Source organism: Lonchura striata, chromosome Z, assembly GCF_050655825.1.
Source record: "Lonchura striata isolate lonStrDom1 chromosome Z, ASM5065582v1, whole genome shotgun sequence".
NCBI lineage: Eukaryota > Metazoa > Chordata > Aves > Passeriformes > Estrildidae > Lonchura > Lonchura striata.
In genome coordinates, this window is record NC_140740.1 from 55785098 (window position 1) to 55796066 (window position 10969).

Consider the following 10969-nt stretch of genomic DNA (forward strand, 5'->3'; position numbering starts at 1 on the left):
AAAAAGACACATCATTAGCATTTTGAATAATTTAATGTTTGGTGTTTATATATAAGAAATTACATTGCTATAGTGTATAGAGCAGAATGCTGAAGATCCACATTTTTGCAATTTTATCTGTGTTTTAATTTCCTTCTTCAAATTATTCCCCAGAGAGTAGTAATTACAATGAATCTTAAAAGTTTCAAGGGCAGACTTGAGATATTTATCTCTAATAAATAGAGATATTTACCTCTACAACTAACCTCCCTGGTTCAAAAAAGAATTCAACACTGATAAAATACCTGTACTTTGTAAATATACACATACACATCTTATATAAAATTTCAGTGACAGCTGTGAAAAATTTACATCATGCATCCCTTCCATATTCTGTCCTTAACCTTATCCCCTGTCCCAAAATTCAATTGTATAGACAGCAAATATTTCTCCTCTCAGCTGTGGTATTCCTTCTTCCTGAAGATGAGCAAGTAGATTACAGCTATTTTCTCCTTTGTCGAAAATTTTGTGGAGTTAATCAAGGTTAGCAGGAATGACCTCAGACTTGCACAATGGGATTTATAACACTGCATTCTAACCCTAAAAAGGAAAATAAACTTTGCACTACAGAAAAAAAAATATACTTCTAATATCTAGATTTTTGATTACTTTTCAAAAATTTTCAAAGACATTCTGAACCTCACCAATAAAATAATTCAAGAAATTTAGGGCAAATAATTGTTTCTATTCAATGAATGGTAATACTTCTGAAACTTTGTATATAATTTTCTTCTTTAATGCTGCTAGATGGTAATACAAAATGACAGTAATAGATGAAATCATCTCTAACTCATTTCAGGACTCTCTTATGAGTAATTAATCTACCCCAAATTATACTGGTAACCCTTTCAACTCTATTCACCTACTTCATGGGTACATTAATATGTTTATCAGGCATGTTAATATGCATAACAGGCATATGTTAACAGGAATTTCTTAGTGGAAATTAAATTTCATTGTGCCATTTTGTTATTTTGCCTGGGTAGTAGTGAATATCACTGACTTTTGATAAGATCTGGTGCTCACATGCCTGAGTCAATTCTCAAAGTGAGACTCAGGAAGTGATAAGTAGTCAGTACTTATCAAGTCAGTACTTAACATCAAACTACTCAATTAATAAGTAGGTGGGTGGCATCAAACCTGGTATTCTTAAAGCCTATATTAATTTGTTATAAAGAGGAAAAAGCACTAGGATTTATGCCTACACTGTTGCTATTAACTGCTCTGAAATGAGGTTTATTTGCACTGAGGAAAACGATGAAAGAAAATACAAATTTATCACATAAACACCAATTGCTTCTACAAGGGATGAAATCCAGATTCATAAAGAGAAATAGCCAGAGCACTAAAACAAATTATCTGTCCAAGACAGAACACACCAAAATATTAGTCTGATAATTAACTGTCTCACACTCAAATAAGTATGGGAATGCCTGTATAATTTCACAGGTTATCTCTTCAGAGTCCCTCTCTTTTCAAATTACTTGACCATTCATACCCCATAATGGCTAGTCATTCATAGGATATTTTACATGGTATATTAATTAACTCCCCCACAGATGAAACCAGCAGCAGTGCTAGGAAAAGTCTGACCTTTTCCTACAGGCAAGTGTAACAAAACTCCACTATCTCCACATGCCCTGCATTCTCATGTACCAAACAGTCCATATAATATATATTCCCTGCCCCTTCCACAGCACAACCCTATACTGTTTATAGTGTTCTTTTCACAGAAAAGGTAAAAGGAAAGTAATGTTTTAGGACCACCAGTGTATCAGATGGGGACCAAAGGAGAGCCAGGTAAAATGCTAGGGGTTAACAGAAAAAGCTGGAATACTATGTGTTCAGAGGTTGTGAGAATTCTAGCAATAGCTGTAGGCAGGCAGGTCTCAGCCACTTTGTATTATTCTGTAACACTTACTGGTAGAGGTAGATGCACTTGCTTTTCCACTGTAGATGTATACTGTACTATCTTATTGTTCAGTGTGCCTGAAAATTGGAATATACCTTTCCAGATGCAACTAGTATTTTCCCAGACCTTCACATCACACTTTCTGCAATGCTATATCCAACCTCTGGGATCATTGGAAGCTAAACTGAAGTGAAAATATTACTGAATTAAGAAGTCAGTTGAGAAACATATTTAAATATCATGGATAACACCAATCCCACCAAAGGACTCAACAGTCATTACATAAAAGCCTCAAAACACCCTGTCTCTGGGATGAGAAATGAACAACAAATACAGAATATCAAATCATGTTCAAGTCATATTGCTCTAACCTGAGAGACTTGAGATATTTTTCTTTCCATAAAGTATGGTTTCACTGCTAATGATCAAACACACTTCAACAAAGCTGTTTGAACAAGGCCACCTTAGCAATGGAAGAAGGTCCAAACCTGTACATCTGGAATTACTGCCTGGGTCACCTGTCAAACCTTAGTGACCTCTTGTCCTCTTCTGAATTGGCATTTGGACTAGTGTTATGGGCTTGCAATGATGTTTCCTGGATGCTGTCAATAAATCTATCTGCGAGGGAAGAGCAGTTCCTTGGTGCATACAGTGCAGGGCCATTGATTACAGCATGACACCCCTGGATGTCAGAGTCCTCCCTCAAACCAGGCTCACAGACACTCGACTCCATGATCCTATTCCCTAAAACAGTGCTACAATATAAAGTGGAACACAGATACAAGGTATCTCTCAGGAATATGATTTTAAAAATTACATTAGTATTTCCTTGGATATGAAGGAAAGAGATGATGCAACAAAAATAAGGAAATGTAGAACTGAATCATTAGGTCTTGAACCAAGATTCAAAGACTCAGATCAGCTCATACAGGACAGGAATATCTTCATCAATTCCTAATAATATGCATTTCTTCACAATGGTCACTGAGATGAATGCTCTGATGCCAATTTTCTGTTTGTCCTCTAATTCTTTATATATACTAATGTGGAAATGCAGCATCTATTTTCATCAACTCAAGATTTGTGCATGTTTTGTGTCTAATATTTGTGAAATCTGCCCTTCCACGCACAATCTGTGTTACTCTTTTTCAAAACCCTGCTGCAATCATGACAAGAAAGGTCTTACAAAAACATAACTGAAAAACAGAAGTGTTTCTCCTTTATATATTCCAGCTGTTCTACAGCAGATCTTCAGCTTTGAAAGGCATCTTCTGTATGATATACACAGACAACTTGGCAGAAAGCTAATCACATTACTTGGATATGTGTCCCTCTGAAATTAGTGCAGACATTTCTGTGGAAAATTGATTGTGTATGCAAGGAAGTAATATTCTGTCTCACAGAGAGACCACACACACTCACTGGTATGTGAGAATATTCTATTTTCAACAGACTGTTCTCAACAGATCCCATTTCTTTATACTAACAGGCTGCACAAAGTATATAACCATTTATTACTATATCTGAGAGATAGGTATATTTTCATATGGGTTTAGCCAAGACTGACTTTCAAATGGTTTAAGGAAGAACTTATATTTTGGTCACACCACAATGTATTGCAAAGATGTCCATATCACAATTTAGAAAATGGTTGTAGTCCTGGATCTACAACTCTGAACATATTTGATCTAACTCAATTTCTACTTGTAAGTTACAGTATAAATCTAGGTTCACATAGAATCCATATGAACCTCATGAGGTTCAGTAAGGCCAAGTTCAAAGTGCTGCTCATGGCTCAGGGCAGCCTCAGTATCAACATAGTCTGGGTGATGAACAGATTGAGAGCAGCCCTGCCCAGAAAGATTTGAGGGCACACATGGATTAAAAGCTGGACACGAGCTGGAAATGAGCAGTCATAGCCCAGAAAATAAAATGTATCCTGCGCTGCAAAAAAACCATGTGGCCAGCAAATTAAGGGAGGTGATTCTGCTTTTCTGATCCACTCTGGTGAGATCCCACCTGGAATGTGGTGTCCAGATCTGAGGCCTTCAACACAAGAAAGACCTGTTGGACTGGGTCCAGAGCAGACCCACAAAAGTGATCAGAGAGCTGGAGCAGTTTTCTCTGAGGACAGGCTGAGAGAGATGTGGTTGTTCAGCCTGAAGGAGAGAAGGCTCTGGGGAGTCCTTATTATAGCCTTTCAATACTTACAAGGGCTGATAATAAAGAGAAGTACAGACTTTTTAGCAGGGCTTGCTGTAGGGAGCACTGTGCTCCAGGACGGCTTAGATGAATGGAGACGAGAGATCTCTGGAAGCTGCTCTTAGGATATCAGGTTTATTAGGGATGGAGAAAGGTCCTGCTTCGAGCTGCCAGATGCAGCACGTGGCGAGGCTTGAAGGGATGGGGGAGGGGAGAGACAAGAGGGTGCTATAAGACAGGGTGGAGGTCCTAAGAGGGGGGAAGATCGAAGAGAAGGGAAGTTCCAAGAGGAGGGGAAGTTCCAAGAGAGCGTCTGGCCCCTCGGAGCCCCTTATCAGGGGGCTTCAAGGTGGGCTGGAACAAGGCTCGGGCCAATGGATTTACAGGCACTTGATGTCTTAGGGGAGGGTACAGGTGCGGGGTGAACCATACATTTTGGGGGGTGAGATGGAACAGTCCACTTGACCCCTGGACCCATCCATAGGCAAGGGTATTGTCCAGCCAGCAGGGGGGACCGTTTTCATCCTGGCTGTACTATTTATAAATAATTATATTTATCCATCCTTCCCAACAGCTTGCAGTGATGGGAAAAGAGGTAATGGTTTTAAATTATAGGAGGGGAGGTTGACACTAGGGATAAGGAAGAGATTTTTTACAATGAGGGTGGTGAAGTAGTGCAGTATGTTACCTGAAGAGGTGGCGGATGCCCCATCACTGAAAACATTCCAGGCCCAGTTGGAGAGAGCTCTCAGCAGTTCGATCAAGTTGCAAATGGACCTCATCATTGCAGGTGGTTTGGACTAGATTATATTTAAATGTCCCATCCAACCCAAATAATTCCATGACTCCATTTGAACAGAACCAACACATACTCATATTCTAAAAGATGTTCCATTATAAGAAAAAAATGTTTTCTGTACATTACTTCATGGAAAGAGTTTATCATCTCATCAAAAAAAAGAGTAGTTACGTTCAATTTCTCTGTTGGCTAGGTTGACCTAAGACTATTAAAACAATTGAGTTGTTTATTTTAAGATATCTAAAATTTACTGACTCTCCAATCAGTTGTTGGAGGGGAGCAAGAGAAAAAAAAAACACGGTTTCCTCTGCTGGAAGAATTTCAAGACTAGTTCATTTATCAAGAAAATTAAGTGACTGTCCGAAGAATCAGGTTTCCCAGAGTGGTATAAAAGCATGGTCTCCTTCTAACATCCAGAGATGTTCAAGAGTACAACTACTACAAAGCATCAGACAACAACCCTAATTAGTCCATCAATGCTGATATCACCTCCGTTTTTTAGAAGTTCATCTTAATACCCTCACAGAAACTTCTCAGTGATATGAATTAAGGATTATAAAATGCTATAACAAAGACATTAGGTATGCACTTCTGAAACAAGCTTACTCAATAGTTATGGTCAAAAGATTAATTATGTGAAGACAGCTATTAACATCTTCAAATCAACTTTGGAACTGGTGCAATCCTAGGAAGGAAAGAACAGCAGAAATTGTAATCACTGACTAAAGAGTTCCATCTTAACATTTGAACAGTCACAAGGAGACAGCAGTAAAGTAGAGAAGAGATTTTGAGTGTCATATTATGGTAATAGATTTTCTAATATAAGTACCAATGCTTCACACAAGAAATAAATTTTCTAGTGAAGAGAAACTTCTTCACTAAGAAAGCATATAGCTGAAGCATAGATTTATGGCTCAAAAAGGCATGGATACTGCCTAAAAAAGTAAAAAAGGGTGTTCCAGTATTCATTACAAAGAATAAACTGATAAAATGTACAGCAATAGAAAATAACACTCTAAACAGAAGTGTTCTGAAGTCCTTGTTTCACATGTTAAGCAGATTCCTTGTTTTCTTTCAACATTAACCAAAATCTGACCACCTATTTTAGCAATAGTATCCTCAGAAAGATACTTTTTGGTAATTTTTTTCATGGTACGTCATTCTGTCTGCATGACAAAATCAACAACTACATCCTGAAGAACTGAAGCAATTATCTTCTTCACACACAGTGCTTGTTAAAGCAAGTGGAAAACTGAGTCATTCATGTTCTTCATGCATTTTTCTTACAGTGTATGCTTTCTCTCAGAGGTAACAAACCCATCTTGGGGGCTTCATTCATTTAGTTTTGATTTTAGTTTACATGACAGTAACCTACAGAAAAAGAAGAAAAGCAAAATCAAATAAATGACAAAAATGTTACTCCTAACTTTTGTCCAGCAGATGTTTCCTAAATAGACATTCTCGTATTGATATGTTATCCATGTCAATAAGGCAGTATCCTCATAACTGATTCCAAGCCAAAGACAAAGTGAAAAACCACATCAGAAAAGCAAATTTCCTGTCTGTGCATTTGAATATGACATAAGTCACCTATTACTTTTCTGTTTCATCTCTCCTGTTATTCCTTCCTTCCAAACCTGTTGCAGCATGACTGCTAGGTAGAGTAGTTTTTATGACAGAGAGTTTCTTAAGCACCTGAGGTGTTACTGGAAAGCAGTTTTAATGGAAAAAAAAATCCTTTTAAAAATATGCATGGGAATATATGTCAAGACCTTTTTAGAATAACTCTGATTGCATAAGAACAGTACTCAGAAAGCAGATCTGCACACTAAGTGGGACAGTACAAATACTGATATTTGGAGCAGTCACTCTGCTTTCCTTTTGTCAGTAAGAAATAGAGATATTTCTACAGCACTATTCATTTTATCCTAACAGAGATGTCTAAACAAGATCAGATTGATCATTCCCTTTACAAAGAATGCCTGTTTACTACTGCAGCTGATGTCTGGCCTTAGGTTTATTGACTAGTTACAGAAAATCCTGCTTGTTAGAAAATTAACTTCCCAGGATTACACAGGCTTTCTCCACTGCTTGTAGAGGCAGCAAGCAGAACTTTGCTCTAGAAGATGGAAAGACTTCAGACTGTTTTAGTGCCAGAGTTTCCTAGACCTAAGCATGCATTATTGAAAAGCTCTGGTATTCTTCTTAGTAGAAAATAGAATTAAACTTTGTGACCATAATCACAGGAACATGCCCAGTACATCTTTTACTCGTTTTCTAAATATTTTAATTATTAATCAAGAATTCAACAGTGTAAAGTTCCCTACATCTTCCAGGAAGCCCTTTGTGGACATACAGCATGCAAACCCTTCCCCACTTTCCCCTAGCACTGCTGGAAGCAGGAGTGAGCACTCTCAAAGCTCATTCGACGTTCCATCAGCTCCCTCTGTTGCTGACGGTGAGAAACAGCCTCCCCTAGAATCATGTCTCTTCCAGACGGACTCGGAGTACTGGAAGTTTGATCTGCGCTCTGAAGTGCCCTCCAGTAGATCTCTTCTAAGGTGAGTAGTGGGTGTCCCCTGGGCGGTGTCCCTTTGTCAATTCATTAATCCTTAGGTATTTGAGAAGAAACAACCACAAAAAGAAATTCCTCCTCCCATGGGTCCACACCACACCAATTCCAGTCCTCCAGACTGTTCTATAGTTATGGCTGGACCTACAGGAGCTGCACATACCATAAAGGAGAAGCAGAAGGAAGCAAATGAGAAGCCCCTATGAGATCTTCTGCCCTTCTGTCAATTGCTGATAACTTTTCCAGATGTGAAGGTGCTGGTGAAGACTCTGTGGCTTCTTGCAGTCCATTGGAACTTAAAACCATACCTGTACAACCCACATCACAGTAAAAATAAAGGCTAGTCTGCCAAAGACACTTCTTGGCTAAGAATGATGCCTGTTTTTTCCTCTTTCATTTCACCCCACTCAGTCTTAGCTGTCTATACAGCCTGCTGCCCTAAGCTGTCTGCACACTGGGAAGGGGAACCATGGGCACAGTTTTCACGACAGCAGCATGTTCCTGTGAAAGAATCCAGAATCAATTAGGTTGGAAAAGACCTCTGAGGTCATCAAGTCCAGCATATAACCTAACACCAGCATGGCAATAGACCATGGTGCTAGGTGCCATGCCCAATCTTTCTTTAAACACCTCCAGGGATAGTGCCTCCATCACCTCCTTGGGCAGCCCATTCCAATGTGTAATCACCCTTTCTCTAAAGAAATTCATTCTAATGTCCAACCTAAACCTAATGGCTTGAGGCTATTTCCTCTTGTCCTGACACTGGTTGCCTGGAAGAAGGAGACCGACCCCCACCAGGCCACAGGCTCCTTTCAGGCAGTTGTAGAGGGTGATAAGGTCTCCCCTGAGCCTCCTTTTCCCCAGGATAAACACCCCCAGGTCCCTCAGCTGCTCCTCACAGGACTTGTGCGGCAGACACATCACCAGCTCTGTTGCCCTCCTCTGGACTTGCTCCAGTACTTCAGTATGAACTTTAAAAATGAGAGGATGTTGTCCTGGAGTTTGCTCTGCCTGGGCAGCCTGCGCAGCAGGCTGCAGGTCTGCACTGCCGGAGCCTCGGCAGCGGGAAGAGAGAAACACCGACGCTCACCTCGCACAAAGGCTCTGCTTCAGGTTCTTCCAGAAATCCCTGCCGGAAGCCATCCTCCGCATGGTCGTGTTTCTCTGCCGCTGAGCCGCCCGGGCGTGCCGCTGCTCCGGGGCTCCGCGGAGCCGCTGCCATCGTGTGCCGGCAGCGCGCCCCGCCGCACCGAGCGCTTCCAACTGCAGCGCCCTGTCCGCTCCCAGCCTGCCACCTGCACGCACGACAGGACACCAAAAACCCAGACTAGCCAAGGCTTCATGTCAGCCTGGTTTTAGTTCGCGCTGGTTGTAGTTCTGCCGTGCCCCTGCCTAAGAGCAGCAGCCGCGGATGCTGGGCTGAGCACGGCTCCAGCAGGCGGTCAAACGCGCCAAGAGTGAGCAGACAGAGGAAAATAGTGCAAATCAAATGTTTCTGTTCAGATATGTATAGCTGAATCAACACTAGTACAGAAAGCACGTGGCAGGGAAGAAAAAAAATCACAATAAAAGACCAAAACCAAACAAAAAACCTACATTTGTGTCACTTATGCACTAAATCACCACATCACTGGCCTTTGACCATCCAAGGCACCTTCAGCCACATGGCAACATAGGTTTAGGTGTCTGGTGGTTCCTGAGAGAGGGACTGGTTGTCTGCCTGGAACCAGGCAAGTTCTCTGATCTCCACCCTTAAAAAAGGACTTAGATCTCTTCTGATTTCTGAACCTTGTTACCACCACTGTACTTACTCATGTCATTACTTATAATGTTATCTTGTCCTTTTTAATATCTTAAGGGATACTAAGTAAAGATTAAATTGGTCTTTTTATTTGCATTTGTTCAAATTCATTCAGAGAGCAATTTGTGTCAGAAAACCCTAAAACATGAAAAACTATCACAACTTAAAACGTAAGAGCCCAGACAATAGTAAACAACATATTTTGGTTTCCAGACAGATTTTGAATGAGGTTTTATTTGAGAGTAACAAAAGGAGACACAGTTAATACAATGGGCTTCTGGGTAAATATTAGGTACACCAGTATTATAATATATTACGTTTTGTTCATTTGTTTTATTTTGTTCTGAAATAATATTAGATGCAAATTGCAAACACTTGAGATGTAGCTTAGATATCAGGATGTTGCATGGATTTTCTGTAACCAAACACATTTGTTCTTGCCTTTAAGGTCAGTTTAGTCACCTGTGCTTGTTTGTTGAGTACAGCTTTGTTCATTTCAGCACAGAAGTCTGTGTGTTTTCTTCCCTACCATCAAAACACCATGACCATGCTCACAGGCCTCACTGCCAGGCAGAGACGAAGCCTAACATGTCCTCATATACAAATACTGAAATTTCATAGTGTCTCCCAAGCATCCCTCTGTTTTGTAGAACAGAATAGTCTTGTTAAACAAAATGAATGCTGATTTTAACTATTTAGAGATTATAGAAAGAGTTGAACATACCACTATGATATCATACAAATCAATTATACTGGTAGTAATGCTGAATTCACTAAAAAGGAAGAAACAACCAGATTCCAGGTTTTACATTCAGAAAAGCCTCTTCTATTTCCATCCTTTAAAATGCATCATCTAAGGGCAGCAAAAAATCAGGGTGACAAAGAAACCAACAGAGACAGAAATGATTCTTCAATGGTAGGTTGCACTGGGAGGGAAAGAGAGTAAGCAGAGACTCACAAGCACAAAACACCACAGGAGCTTGGCTTAGGCCTGAGACTTTCAGCTAATTCTTCTCTCATGCAGACCTTCAATCTCAGTACAAATCGTTGCCAGGTAGCCAGTAGCAATTAAGAAAGCAACCCATTTTCCATTATCATCCCCACTCTCAATGCAAAAAAAAAAAAAAAAAAAAAAATTAAAATCCTCATTATATTATCTTCCTTTATGACAGCTGATGAGACGCAGTGCTGAGTTTGTAAGTAGGGTGGTTTCAGCCATCCTGCTTTTTTTCTACCTGAAAAGCTGTCCCCCGAAATGCTTATCCAAGTCTGCCTGATAGCACAGCTGCTTCCTGCAGAGCAACTCAACCAGAGGCCGGGATGTGCTGGAGCTGCACTACAAACTCATTTTTCTCCCCAGCAGCTCTCAAGACAGTGCAGACACACTTCGGAGTATCCCACACAGGTCAGTTAGACAGAGCAATCAGCCTCCTTAGGTGATAGTTAGACCCTTTTCATTCATTTCTTCTCTCCCTTTCAGCTCTCTTCCACCCCTCAAAAGATCCCGATACTTTACACAAGTGCTCAGAAGCCCAGCAGGCACTGTGGCGTGCAACAGCTCTTCTGCAACAGGAACAAAAATGAGCAGTTTGTTCTTTCCGGTCTGAGCTGAGAGTCTCATGTTTCAGCTCCTCCTTCACATTC